The following is a 13,539-nucleotide window of genomic DNA, read 5'->3' as shown; positions in this document are numbered from 1 at the left end:
GACCCTGGGCAAACATCTTTGGATTTGGTTTCATCACCAATAAAATAGTGACCCCTATAACCACTTCCAGCTCTAATCTATGATTTTGTCATTCTTAGAAGCAAGATGTAGTCCCCAAAAACACAGGCAATCCGTAGAGGTCAATACAGAGTCTCAGTATATATTGTGCTAATGTAGAGATCTGTTCATTCAGCATTCAACATTTCACCATAATTCTCCTGCTTTACCTGTACAGGGCTATATACTCTATACTAAGACCTGAGTAGAGCTAGTGAGGACCCTAGACAAGAACTTAAAAAAATACTTGAAAGGAAGAAAAAATGTAATAATCACTAACGTGGCAACTTATCCAGAACTTTTTGATCACATATCATTTCAGCGAAGAAGACTTTTAAGTCTAATCATAGAATTGTCTGTCATTAGGCAACATGAGGCTGCAATATAGGCAGTATCATGTAGGAGAGTGAGCCCTGGCTTATGATCTGGGACTTAGCTTTCAGGTCTGATTGCTGCCACGAACTGTGCAACCTTAGACAAGCTCCTTGGGTAATCTGTTTCATAATTTTCTCCATGGTAAAATGAGTAGATGGGAAATCTCAAAATTCTTTTAATCTCAAACTTTTCTTTGAAACAATGATAATATTTTTTAATAGCTAGGGAGTGAGGTGGCACAATGTATAGAGAGCTAGGCCTGGAGGCAGGAAGACCTGAGTTCGAATCCAGTGTCAGATACTTTCCTTCTGTGTAACCCTGGACAAGTCTGCTTGCTTCAGTTTCTTCTGTCTGCTTCAGTTTCCTCAGTTGTAGGATGGGGATCATAATATCTGACTCTCTGGGCTGCTCTGAGGATCAAAGGACATAATATTTATAAGGTATACACTTAATAAATGCTTGTTCTTTTCCTTTCTCTTCCCCCTCCCCCATTACCAATAATTCTAGCTCTTTAGTAATTTCCAGTCATATCTGACTCTTCATGATCCCTTTTGAGGTTTTCTTGGCAAAGATGTTGGAATGGTTTTCCATTTCCTTTACCAGCTCATTTTACAGATGAGGAAACTGAGGCAAACAGGGTTAAGTTACTTGTCTAGGATCACACAGCTAGTAAGTATTTGATGCCATATTTGAACTCAGATCTTCCTCACTCTAGGCCTAGCACTTTATCCATTGCGCCAGTCTTCTACCAGTCTATAATTCACAAGGCTCCATTTCTGCTGAATTTAAAATGAGTGCCATTGAGAATACAATGGAAAAATGCATAGCGGTTTTGAATAAGTCACAACACATAACAAATAAGGGACTCCAAATAAGAACCCCAGTAAAGAATGCTATCAAAGAGATGTCCAAACAAAAAATAAGATGGGCACATCACACAGTGAAAGCAAGAGGTAGTTGAAGGTTGGCTGTGTGCTTCAATGGTATACTTCAATTTACAAGAGAAGGCAAGGATGACCCTGAACACATTGAGTGTACCTCCTAAGATGAACTTTTCTAAGGACATGGACAAGGATCACACCAGATGGATAGGCTTGGACTATGTGAGATCTATATGTAATGTTGGAGGGTCTATTGCTGTAGATCGTAATTCATTTCAGTATTTAAGTATGCAAATGGGTATACTAGTAAATCTACTTGTAGAGTAGTCTCTAAGTCTTCCATTTCTAACTACCATTCAAACTAAATGAGGTCTTTCAGGGTGAAGCAGATGGGATATCTCTTCCTTGCATTATAAGTGTATTCAATACTATATCATAGGATCATATATTTAGAGCTGAAAGGGACCTCAGCTGGTCATGCAGTGAATAAGAGAGAGGAAGAGGTAAATTCAGATCTGGGATTCAGTAACTTCCTAGCTGTGTGAGGCTGGGCAAATCACTCAACATTTGTTTGTCTCAGTTTCATCAAGTGTAAAACAGAGTTAATAATAACACTTACATCCAAGGATTATTGTGAAGATCAAATGAGTAAAAGCTTTTTTTGGGTCTTTTTTAGAGGGGGGAAGGCAGGGCAATTGGGGTTAAGTGACTTGCCCAAGGTCACACAGCTAGCAAGTGTTCAGTGTGTGAGGCTGGATTTGAACTCAAGTCCTCCTGACTCCAGAACTGTTTCCCTATTCACTGTACCACCTACCTGCCCCCTGCAAATGAGTAAGAGTTTTAAAGTACTTAACAGAATCTAATACATATGAGGCACATAATAAACATTTTTTCCTTGCTTCTGTACCCCAGGATATTTAGTCCAACTCTCACATTTTACAGATGAGGAAATTGAGGACTGAGGTAGGATTTAAAATGAAGTCTTCTGATTACACAGAAATAATGTTCTTTCTACATATTACGAGATCTCAAGATCTTCTAGAGAAAAATTCTGGGAGGTGATTCCTTTTTTTTTTTTTAATAGAGTGTTGAAGTATACTCAGTCCTCATAAATTGCTTCAGATAATGCCACTGTTGAGAATCCTCCTTGTTTTTATTCCTTGTCCTGGATACAAATCAGGGCTCTATTTGTGAAGGTATAAAGAGGTCCTTCAAACTCCAGTAGAGAAGTGGTCCCTTTCAGAGTAAATCCTTTCACTATGATTCAATGTCCAGTGTTCCATTCTCACTCTGCTTTTTATATTGGATCCTTAGTTACCTTTGAAAAATACATATTCTGGTAGGGGGCAAGGGGATGATTGCACTGACATTCAGAATGGCCCAACTAAAATCACTCTGCAGGAGTTACCAGTTACTCTAAGATGTGATTGCTAAATGATATGAACACCTTAGGAAACCTTAGCTTCCTAGTTTGTCCTACTTTCTCTGACATACTTTTCCCATATCATTCTAATGGCAGAATTTTTACCCCTTTCCCATTCCCTATGATTAGTTATCAACACAAAGCAGATCAGAAGTGAGAAAAGTCAAAACTTTCTTTATCCTTTGTTTAAGCTTCTATTTTGTGTTCAGTAGCAAAATATGAAGTCTTATGTAATTGCACATTGGAACCACAGTACGTCCCCACAGATTCTTCTCTAAAGTGGTTGAATTGAAGTGGAACTGTGGTGAGAGTGAAAGATTGTACCATGTCATCTGGCAAAAAGGCTGCATCATTACTTGTTGCCCTTGGAGTAGCAATTGACTTGCTTTTGGTGGTTTCAATTATATATTTGATCAATTGGTTGAGAATTTATTAAGTATTTGCTATATGCCAAGAACTGGGCTAGGTGCTGGTGAAACAGAAACAAAAGTGAAAATAGTCTGCCTTCTTAAGGTTTCCATACATATTTTGACAAACAACAGTGATGTATTAATATATGTGTGTACATATTACATATGTATATTAATATATTTAGTAGAAATGAATAGAAATATACAAAATACATGTATATTAATATCTGCATATATCTACATATTTATATATCTATTATGTGAACATATATAAGTATGTATACACAAGAGAGGTAGGACTGGACTCTGATTTCATTGATATACAGAAATCTCACATGAGGAAACTCCCTTTACCAAGACAGGTCAGCACCTTCTCTGCAATTTATGGCCTTAGAGAACTGTAAGAACTGAAAGGCTATGTAGACTGGCCAGGATCATATAGCTAGTAAGTATTAGGTCTTTCTGGTTCTGAGACTGGCTCTCTACCCACTATACTAGTATGCGAAATACGTAAAATTAATAGATTGCAATTAGGGGAGGAGGCTACCAGTTGGAGAGTTTAGGAAAGGCTGTGTTTGATGTTGTAGGTGGCATTTGAGATGAGTTTTGAAGATATAAACTTCTACATGGTACAGTGCATAACATTTAAAATATAATTTTGTAGCCTTTTCACCAAATAGTTGATCTATTTGTATCAATATTCATTAGGGACACTGGTCTATAGTTTTATTTCTCTGCTTTATCTCTTTCTTATTTAGGTATCAGGATCATATTTATCTCTTAGAATTGAATTGTTAGCATCCCCTCTTTCCATTTTTTTGGTAAATAATTTAATATTAGAATTGATAATTCTTTATTTGATGAAATTGGTTTTTAAATCAATTATTGTTTTGTTTTTCTCTTTGAGAGTTTGCTGATGAGCTGCTCAATTTCTTTTTCTACTTTCGAGTTATACAAATTCTGTTTCTTGTTCTATTAATCTGGATATTTTATATTTTGCAAGAATTTGGTAATTGAATTTAAAAATTGAGTTTAATGGGAAATAATTGGCAAAATAGTTCTTAAAATTTGTCTTGCTCCTCATTTGTTGTGAATTCTCCCTTTTCATTTTAATAATAGCAACTTAATTTTCCTCTCTTTATCAGATTATCTAACAGTTCATTTAGTTGAGCAGCTTTTTCTTCAAAGCTTTAAGTTCTATTTAGTAATTCAATTTTTTTGTTGTTGGTTACTTTCAATTTCATTTTTCTTTTTCATTTCCAGAATTTTGATTTTCTAACTTTTTAGTTGCATCCCCAATAAATTGATTCCTCCCCCCTCCCTTTTTTGGATACAAGTGTTTAGAGAGATACATTTCTGTATAATGATTTCTTTGGATGTCTCACTAATGTATTGGTATATCTCCTCATTTGTATGGTTTTCTTGATTGTTTTTGTGATTTGTTCTTTGACCCACCAGTTCTTTCAGATCAAAATATTTGCTCTCTAAGTTTGAATACTTTCTTCCAAAGTCCTTTAGTGATCGTAATTTTAATTTTGTTGTGGTTAGAAAATGTGTGTAATATTTATATTTTTCTGTTTTGTTAATGAGGCTTTAATACCCTAGCATATGGTCAGTTTTTAAAAAGATGCTATATAGAAGAAAAAAAAGTTACTCTTTTTGTTCTTTTCTATTCACATTCAGTAATTACTATACATTAATCATATCTTAACTTCTAGATTTCTATTCAGGCCTTGTAATGGTAATGGGAATTTGAAGATCTTCCCTACCCCCAATAGGTCAAATGTAATCACATGGAGACTGTGGTGGGAGGAGTTTGCTAAAGAATGCAGCAGAGCCCACAGGAAGCTGGGAGTCAGAGCAGTTACAGCTGAAGGGAAGGAGAGGATGCATCCAAGGATACCGCTTGACTTGTGAGTGTTTGTTTGCCCCCTGCTGTGACAGCTAGGCTTGATGGTGTGTCTTCCTGCTGTGTTATGGTGTATTAACTTCTTTTTTACTATAATGGATTTGACTTTCTGGTGTTGGAATTTTGTTTTCTGTTGTCTGAATAAATGTTTTGCTTCTGTCTTCTATATAGTCTGTTATATTTTGTGACTGAGAACTATGCTGGCATATTCATATTCACCATTGGCACTGTGAATATTGTGTTGATGATACAGTCCTTAATTATTTTATCAGTTTTCTATCTGTTAAACTTGTCTGGGTCTGAAAGGCATACATTGAGGTCCTCAACTATATTTTGTTGTCTATGTCTCTCTGTGGTTCAATTAACTTTTCTTTTAAGTTCTTAGCTCTTATGCAAATATCTATATATTTGTATATATTATATGGATTAGTACATACATATATATGTTTATTATATAAGGTATCTATACTATCCATATACATATATTAATTCATTATCTGGGTATCTATAAATATAATCTAGTTTCTTACCTTATCTCTTTCAACCATATATATTTTTACTGTCTCCTTGTCTGAGATTATCTTCCTCCACTTGCTTTTAAAATTTTGCCTGAAGCATAATACATTATACTATATAGTATAATATAATTTAGTATAGACTCTCATTTCACTATTTGAATAAAACAATATACTGTTGGATTTCTCTTTCTAATCCATTCTGCTATCCTTTTCAAGTTTATATGTGACTTCATCTCAGTCATATTCACTATTATGATTTCTTTTTAAAAAATCTTGTTTCATTTACTCGCCTCTCTTGTAATTTTTCTCATCATTTCCTCCCCTGGGTGCTATACTTGCAGTTGCTATGGGATTACTCTTTTCTTTTGGTTTTACCTCTTGGACTTCTTTAGACTGATAATTTTTCTTCATTGTATTTGGCATTCTCTCCTGTTTAATCATATTTTCAGCCTCAGTTCTTGGTTTGGGATTTGTGTGCTAAGTTAGACCCCTCCTGCATTCTTGGACAAGTTTGGTAGAGCTTGTTTGGTCTTGTTCCTCTTGTAGTCTGGATACTACTGCTACTAATGATCCAGATGGAATGGTCAGTAATAGGTTCCACCTTCTTGTCTCCCTGGCTTCTGTCTCCTACAATTAGTGGTCTGCTGTACATTCTTTCCTTGTCTGGTCTTTCTTTTTCTCCTCACGTGAAACATAGTTGTCAATGAATCCCTTTCCCTGCTTTGGCTCAGACATGACCAAGTAGAATGCTAGGGAACATGCAAGTCCTAGACCTCCTGTGTTCCTCACCAAGCCCTGATGTCCTGGTTTTGAGTTGCTCTTGCCTCCAGCTATGTCTCCCAGTGCTATGAGAAGTGTATGGTTGGTTCTTGTCAGTAAGAGCTACATTTGTTCTCACTTCTGCTCTGATAACCCAGGGTTGGCATGTGACTTCAGGTTACTGTTTATTGGATCTCAGGGTGCTTTGTACTCCCCATGTTCAGAGCTCTAATTGGTTTCATGTCCATTTGTGGGAGTTTACACTGGCTTCCTGGGTGCAGTTCCTCTCCTCACTTCTGTTGGTTTCTAGCCTGTTTAATTGCACTCATGCTGGCTTTTGTGATACAGTCTCTTTTACTATCTCTACCTTCTCCAGAGTGGTTTTCTGGCATTCATGCTTATTCCCTGGTGTGACTCTATTATCTCTCTTTTTGTTTCTGAATTGACCTGTATTTGAGCTGGTTTATCTGTCTCAGTTCCTCTACCCAGTTCTGCTGACTTCTGCCCCTCTTTTTGTTCAGTTTTGGACTATTTGGAAGAGTTCTTTTTCTTTTTCATTGTCTATTTTTCCTTTCCATTTCCATTATTGTTTGTGTTTTTGTGTTAGTTTCCTGATATTTCCTGGAGTTTATGTGGGAAATCTGTGTTTTTTTTAAAGCTTTCCCATGTATTTTATCTAGAAGTCAGTCAATGTACATTAATATTTCTACCTTCCATGTGTTAAAATCACTTTCTTAAATTTTTCCTCCAAATTTACATTGGAAGAATGGAAATCATGGTGTTAGAGTCCAAAATCCTAGATTTGAATTCTAACTCTTATAATTTGCTTCCTTTGTATCATTAGACCAATCACTGTATCTGTGTTTGAATTTGTCTATGAAATGAGAAGGTTGGATTAGATCTGAGTTCTTAACCTGGGGGCCCATTAACCTGCTTAAAAATATTTTGTTAACTATATTTCTATATAATTAGTTTCCTTCTGTAATCTTCTGTATTATTATTATTATGATAATGTTTTGTTCAGAGAAGGGGTCCACAGACTTCACTAGAGTGCCAAAGGGTCTATAAGTCTAAAATGGCTAAGCACTACTATTCTAAAAGATGCTCAAGGTCTCTTCTAGTTATATTGTTGTCTGAATGTGAAATGGACACAGCTTTAGAATCTCAAAAGGTGTGCTGTTACAACTTAAACATTGGTAGGTCTCAGCAACTTGGAGATGCTTTGAATTTAGACCTGGAGACTGAATGTCACTGAAGGACCAGCATCTCTAAGTTTGGAGAGTTTCATTCCCAGAAGGTTGGGCATTAGGGGATGATCTTTTTTCAGCTATGACCATTCAAGAAGATCAGTTCCTGAAACATGGAACTGTGTGTGATCTATATGAGCAGGAGGGGGGGGGGGGCATGGGACTGGAGGGCAGGGACAATCAATCCATTGGGATGAAATCAGGTATTCATAGTATCATAGTATTAGAGCTAATTCAATTTCAATTTATGTGTAAAATGCACAAAACCTTTTAAACATATGTTCCTGCCTAGGGTTTCCTTTAGGCTAGTTGATTGCTCTAATCTCCTGAAGGGTGGAGTGAGGAATGCATAAGTATTATCTCCTTCCCCCAAGCCTAAGACTTAGACCTTGGGGGAGTTGTTTGCTAACCTATAAATCACCTTCATCCCTAGCACAGGGCTCCAAAGACCTCAGAGCTACTACAAGAGCAATTCACTGTCCCTGAGGAGACTATATCTGCTAACAGCACTTTGACCTATAGGAATTTTTTTTTTTTACCAGGTGAATAGAGAGCCTCCAGGTTTCTTAGCTCAATACTAGTTATTCCTGGACTTTCACTCTTGGCGATTTCACGTGGTCAAGGTGGCCTTTGCTTCATCCCTCTACGTCTGACAAGCTGTCTGTGCATTGGCTGTTGATAGAAAATGTCTTTCTATTGGAAATCTGTAAAGGGATTTTTAGGAGCCCAAGGAAATACTTATCATCTTCCTTATATCTGAGGTGGTCAGTCAATGGATTTGACATTTTCACTTGAGCTGCTAGAGGATCCTACATCAGGATTTGGTATAGAATAGCTTTGCCCTGATGGACAAAAGTTTTGTATGAAATGACCCCATTCATCCACCATGAACTATCCCAGTTGGATATAGTACTCAGTCTTCCTATATTATTATAGCAATGTGTACATGTTTTCTTGTCTTTGCTCAGGCCAACATTATTGTGGAATCTGCCAAGAGTCTATTGAACAGAGGGGAAGAAGAACTGAATGTAGTCTAAAAAGTATTGGGTACATCATGTCCCTACTACCCAGGAAGAGAGTTCCACCCACGTAGAGAGTCCCCATGAACAGACCTGCTTGCCATTGTTGCCAGATGTATGGCAAAGAATACTCTTAAGCCATCACAAACTCACCAAACCTCACATTTTATACCATAGCCTATTTATTTCTGACATCTAACATTCAACTATCAGAACCAGGTATACAGTAGATCCTAGTTATGATTGCCATGGGCTCTTCTGTGATCTTTATGGATTCAGTTCTAGTCCAGAGAAAGTATTCAATGAAATCTGTACTGCCCTAATGGTAATTGAAATAATTTATGAGTGCGCACTTGGGTCTGGATCAGTGAAGTAACCCAAGACACCAAACTTCTGTGGAGTTTGAGTGGGAAAATGTTATGAAATATTCAAACTGAATATAAACCCTACTCCCAGTAATTCTGGGAACTGGTTGAGAAAGCAATGAATACAATTCAGCTCATATAAGATATATTTCTCCCATGATACTACCCACTTGCCTATGGGCACTGAAAGGTTAAATGACTTATCAAAGATCACACAGCTGCTAGCATTGGAACATGATTGAACAACAGTGTGGTGGCTCTAAGGGCAGTTATCTAGCCACTATGTAATGCTCTCTTTCTAAGACCTTAATAGATGGTTCAAAATTTCCTTGATTTCATAGGCTTGTATGGGTACTTCCTCCTTAGACTCATGTCATTCCTTAAAGTGAATTTCCAGGATCTTCTTCCTACTCCCTGCCCCCTAAAAAAATCACCACAGGCAGGCCAGTGTTCTGGTGATGAACCTTTCTGGATTTAGTCAGGCTTGTCCTTGGAAAAAAAGATTCAGAGGCCATTGACCCAATTGTAAACAAAGCCATTGCACTGTAGTGGTGTAGGCCACAGATCACATTCTCTGGGCATAGCCTTCAAGATCCCAGGGTCACCTCTATGTCACCAAGGAGGCATTAGATGACAACTTTGTTGGGAGAATTAATAGCTGATTGGCCAATACTTAGATTTCTATTTGCTGTCAATTTGGGGGTGGGGGAAGTTGTCACTCCTCTGTGTGTGATCTCTGAGTTTCCATTTCAAAATTGAAATTCATTGTGCTGAATGAATAAGGTTTGGGGTTTGGGGACTGCATTATACAAAATGCCGGAATACTGGTAAGCTATGGTAAAGGCTTGCAGTTACAGCAAGGTCAGCTTTCAAGCAGTATGATCTACAGTATGATGTCCAGGTCCACTGAGCACAAATGTTCCTAAACCCCACTTGGACTTGGACTATTATCTTCTGTCAGCTGGAAATTGATTACTGTGGCGAAGGCTCTTATGTAAGTCAGAAGCAGCGTATTCTTTAGATTATGATGACTTGCTGTGCATGGGTCTCAAACAGAGTACAAAAATAGATTTTTCATCTGAACTGTACATGGTAGGATGTAACAATGGCAACACATATATATCCACATTTGATTCATTTGCCAATCATTTGGTACACACAAATGGCCTTGACAATGGGTTATTAACAGTTCTTTCTGGTGAACCCTATGGAACTCATCTCAAAATAATGTCTTTAATAATTGGAGGAAAGATTTCCTTTCAGCTAGAGGTTAGTGAAAATAATTTTTTTTTCTCACTCAAGTTCAGACACCTTAAAATCTAGACATGCATGTTTTGACAGCCTGTAGTCTCCAGGTTGAGAACTTTTACTTTAGATTGTTGCACTTAAAAATTGAAGTTACATGAAATTTTCTGTTGTTCATAGGATTCTAGATTTAGAAATGGGAGGGAACTGAGAGGTCACCAAGTGCAGTGTCCTTACTAGCTAGTAAATGTCCATACAAAGGCCACAATGCCCTTCTACCTTAATAGTAGAGTCTTCCAAGTCTGTATCATACTCTGAATGGGAAGTTTCATGAGGGCTGGAATTGTTTAAACTTTGTGTATATTCTATAGCACTTTGTATAATGAAGTGTATGTAGTAGATACTTAATAATAATTTTTTTTACTGAATAAATGATTAGTAACCCTGGAAGATACTCTGGTAGGACTATACTACCTACATTGTTTAGCCTCTGTTACAAAATATTGTTTTGTGAGATCAATTCAGCGATATTAGAGACATGAGCACAATTGGAGAGAATAGAGTGTGATAAAGTGGGTGGGGGGAGGAGAGGGACTAAAACTACCAATTATTATTTAAGGAGAAATGTCATTTAAGCATAGTTTTGTTTTTGTTGTTGTGCAGTTGTTTCAGTCACATCCAACTCTTTGTGAACCCATTTGGATTTTTCTTGATAATGATACTGTTAAGGTTTCCCATTTCATTTTCCAACTCATTTTACAGATGAGTAAACTGAGGCAAACAGAGTTAAGTAACTTACCTAGGGTCACACAGCTAGTAAATATCTCAGCCCAGATTTGAACTTGGGAAGATGAATCTCCCTGGCTCTAGGCCTAGTACTCTATCCTCCTCACCATCTAGCTATCTTTAAATGCAATACTATTGATATTTAGCATGAGTCGTTTTGTGAAAAAACATTCTAGTATTCAGTGTCGCAGTAGCATCATGTCCTTTATATAATAATGTGATCTACAGATTATGACTGATGTGAATTGATATTAACATGACTAGAACCTTGCTTGGGTTCCTTTTCATCCTAGCATTGACACATTTCTGTTTATCCTTCTGCTCTTTCTTGTTTTGTTGCTAGCAGTCTGCATGCATTGTCAAGACAACTAGTAAGAATATTTAGAATGATAGAATCAATGAGCTGGAGGAGACTTTAGGAATCATGTTATCCAGCTCCTTTAATATTTATCAGGGAGAATACTAAAAACCGGAGAGGTGACTCTAGATTGTGGACTCCTTGAGGGCAGGCAGGGATTGTCTTTTGCCCTTTTTTTTGTATGCCCAGCACTTAACACAGCACCTGACAAATAGTATAGTAGATGCTCAATAAATGTTTTTTTGACTGACTGACATGTCCAAGGTCACAAAGGTGATAATAAAAGTCCTAAGAGCCCAAGGTCACACAAACAATAATTGCAGGGCTAAGATTTAACCTTGATACTCTAAAATTAAATTCAATGCTCTTCCCAATATACTACATTGTCAGACTTTGAGTTTACGAGATGATAGTCTAATCATGAAACAGGATGACATTAACTGCTTTGCATAATGGTCAAATCCATGGCTTTGACTTCTTCCATTAAGTGAAAGGTCATATTTGTAGATAATTATTTCCAGGAACTTTTGAAAATTAATTAGTACAGTGAATAAAATGCTGGGCATGTAATCAGAAAGACCTGAGTTCAAATCCTGCCTCAGATGCTTGCTAACTATGTAACTTTGGGTAAATCACTTTACATTTTTGTGCTTCAAATTACTCTTCTGTCATATAGGGGTATGAATAATTTTTTACCTCACAGAGGTGTTTAGTGTTATCAAATGAGATAACATATGTTAAGTACTTTGTAAACCTTAAAGTATTATATTTGTCCTTATTATTTTAACCAGTCATCCATTGAATATACTCAGCTAGTCTATTCATCAAGTATTTATCTGGATCTATGAGCTCACTGATATAGGCAACTCCCAGTTACCTACATCCCAAAGAATCACAAAAGAGCAGAATTATATAGAATTGGGAGGGAATTTAGAGAGAATAGCACTCTTATTTTTACAGATAAAGAAACTTGAGTTCAGAGTGGTTAAGAAACTTACAGACTTCACAGCTAGTATGTGTCTGAGGTGGGATTCAAAAACAGGTCTTTTCACCTCCAAGTCCCTCCAACAATGCAAATTGGCAATTCATTGATAATGTATAGTTTTAGAGAGATGGATAGACCTGCCCATATTCTTACAGCTAGTATGTGTATTTGAGGCAGGGTTTGAATTCGTGTCTCTTTGACTCTAAGATTGGATGTCTATTCACTACCTAATGCTGTCTGTACAATATTAATTGACTTCAAATGATCTTCTCCTTTTCCATTTCTGTGGGTTTCTTTTGCTAGTAAGCCTTATAGACTCAGTGTCACTTTCTGTTCAAGTGTTCAGAAGACTTTTGTGCCTGACAGTTTTTGAACTCGATTCTTCTGATATATGATGACATGTTTTGGAAGAACAAAGCTTCTTGCTGTTCATTCACAAAACCTCTCAGACTTGTTTCTATCCATCAATCTTGGGACTAACAAATAAACCTTTTTTTAAAGACATTTGGAAACTTTTTCAGTAGGCTACTTGATGGTCAGACTTCCTTTTAAAAACATATTTGAAAAGAACCCTTGACAAAAAGCATTAGAACATGGTTCTTTTACAGTTTAGGTTTTTGATATGGCAAAGACATATTTACTGATGTGAACAATAGGGAAAACAGATGAAGGAATTTGTGCAGTTTTTTGTGGTAGAATAAACATATTGCAGTATTTGGGTTAAATACAAAGCTTTGCTTTAGTTTATTGGCTTGAGGAAAAGTTATTTTTTAATATTTTAAAAATACAATATTCTTAGATTAAAGTAGATGCCTTAAAAGGTGAGTAATTTTACCATTTTATTTCAAGATATTACCTGAGTGACCTTGGGAAAGATATTTAAGTCTGTGAGACCTCAGTTTCCCTATTGCTAAAATTAAAATACTGAATTGATTACCTCTAATGACCCTTATGACTCTTAATCTCTGATTGGAAGGGTTTGTGTTATAAGAGATAAATTATAAGGGAGGCTAGGTGGTGCAGTGAGTAAAGCGCCGGCCCCAGGGTCAGGAGGACCCGAGTTTGGTTCCAGCCTCAGACACTTAACACCTACACAAAATAACTAGCCATGTAACCTTGGGTAAGTTACTTAACCCCAATTGCCCTCCAAAAAGCAAAAGAGAGAGAGAGAGAGAGAGAGAGAGAGAGAGAGAGAGAGAGAG

This window comes from Petaurus breviceps, unplaced genomic scaffold (assembly GCF_028583685.1).
Source record: "Petaurus breviceps papuanus isolate PSGF00001 unplaced genomic scaffold, PetGlider_PUasm1.0 90734, whole genome shotgun sequence".
Taxonomy (NCBI): domain Eukaryota; kingdom Metazoa; phylum Chordata; class Mammalia; order Diprotodontia; family Petauridae; genus Petaurus; species Petaurus breviceps.
Note: the sequence above shows the minus strand (reverse complement) of the source record.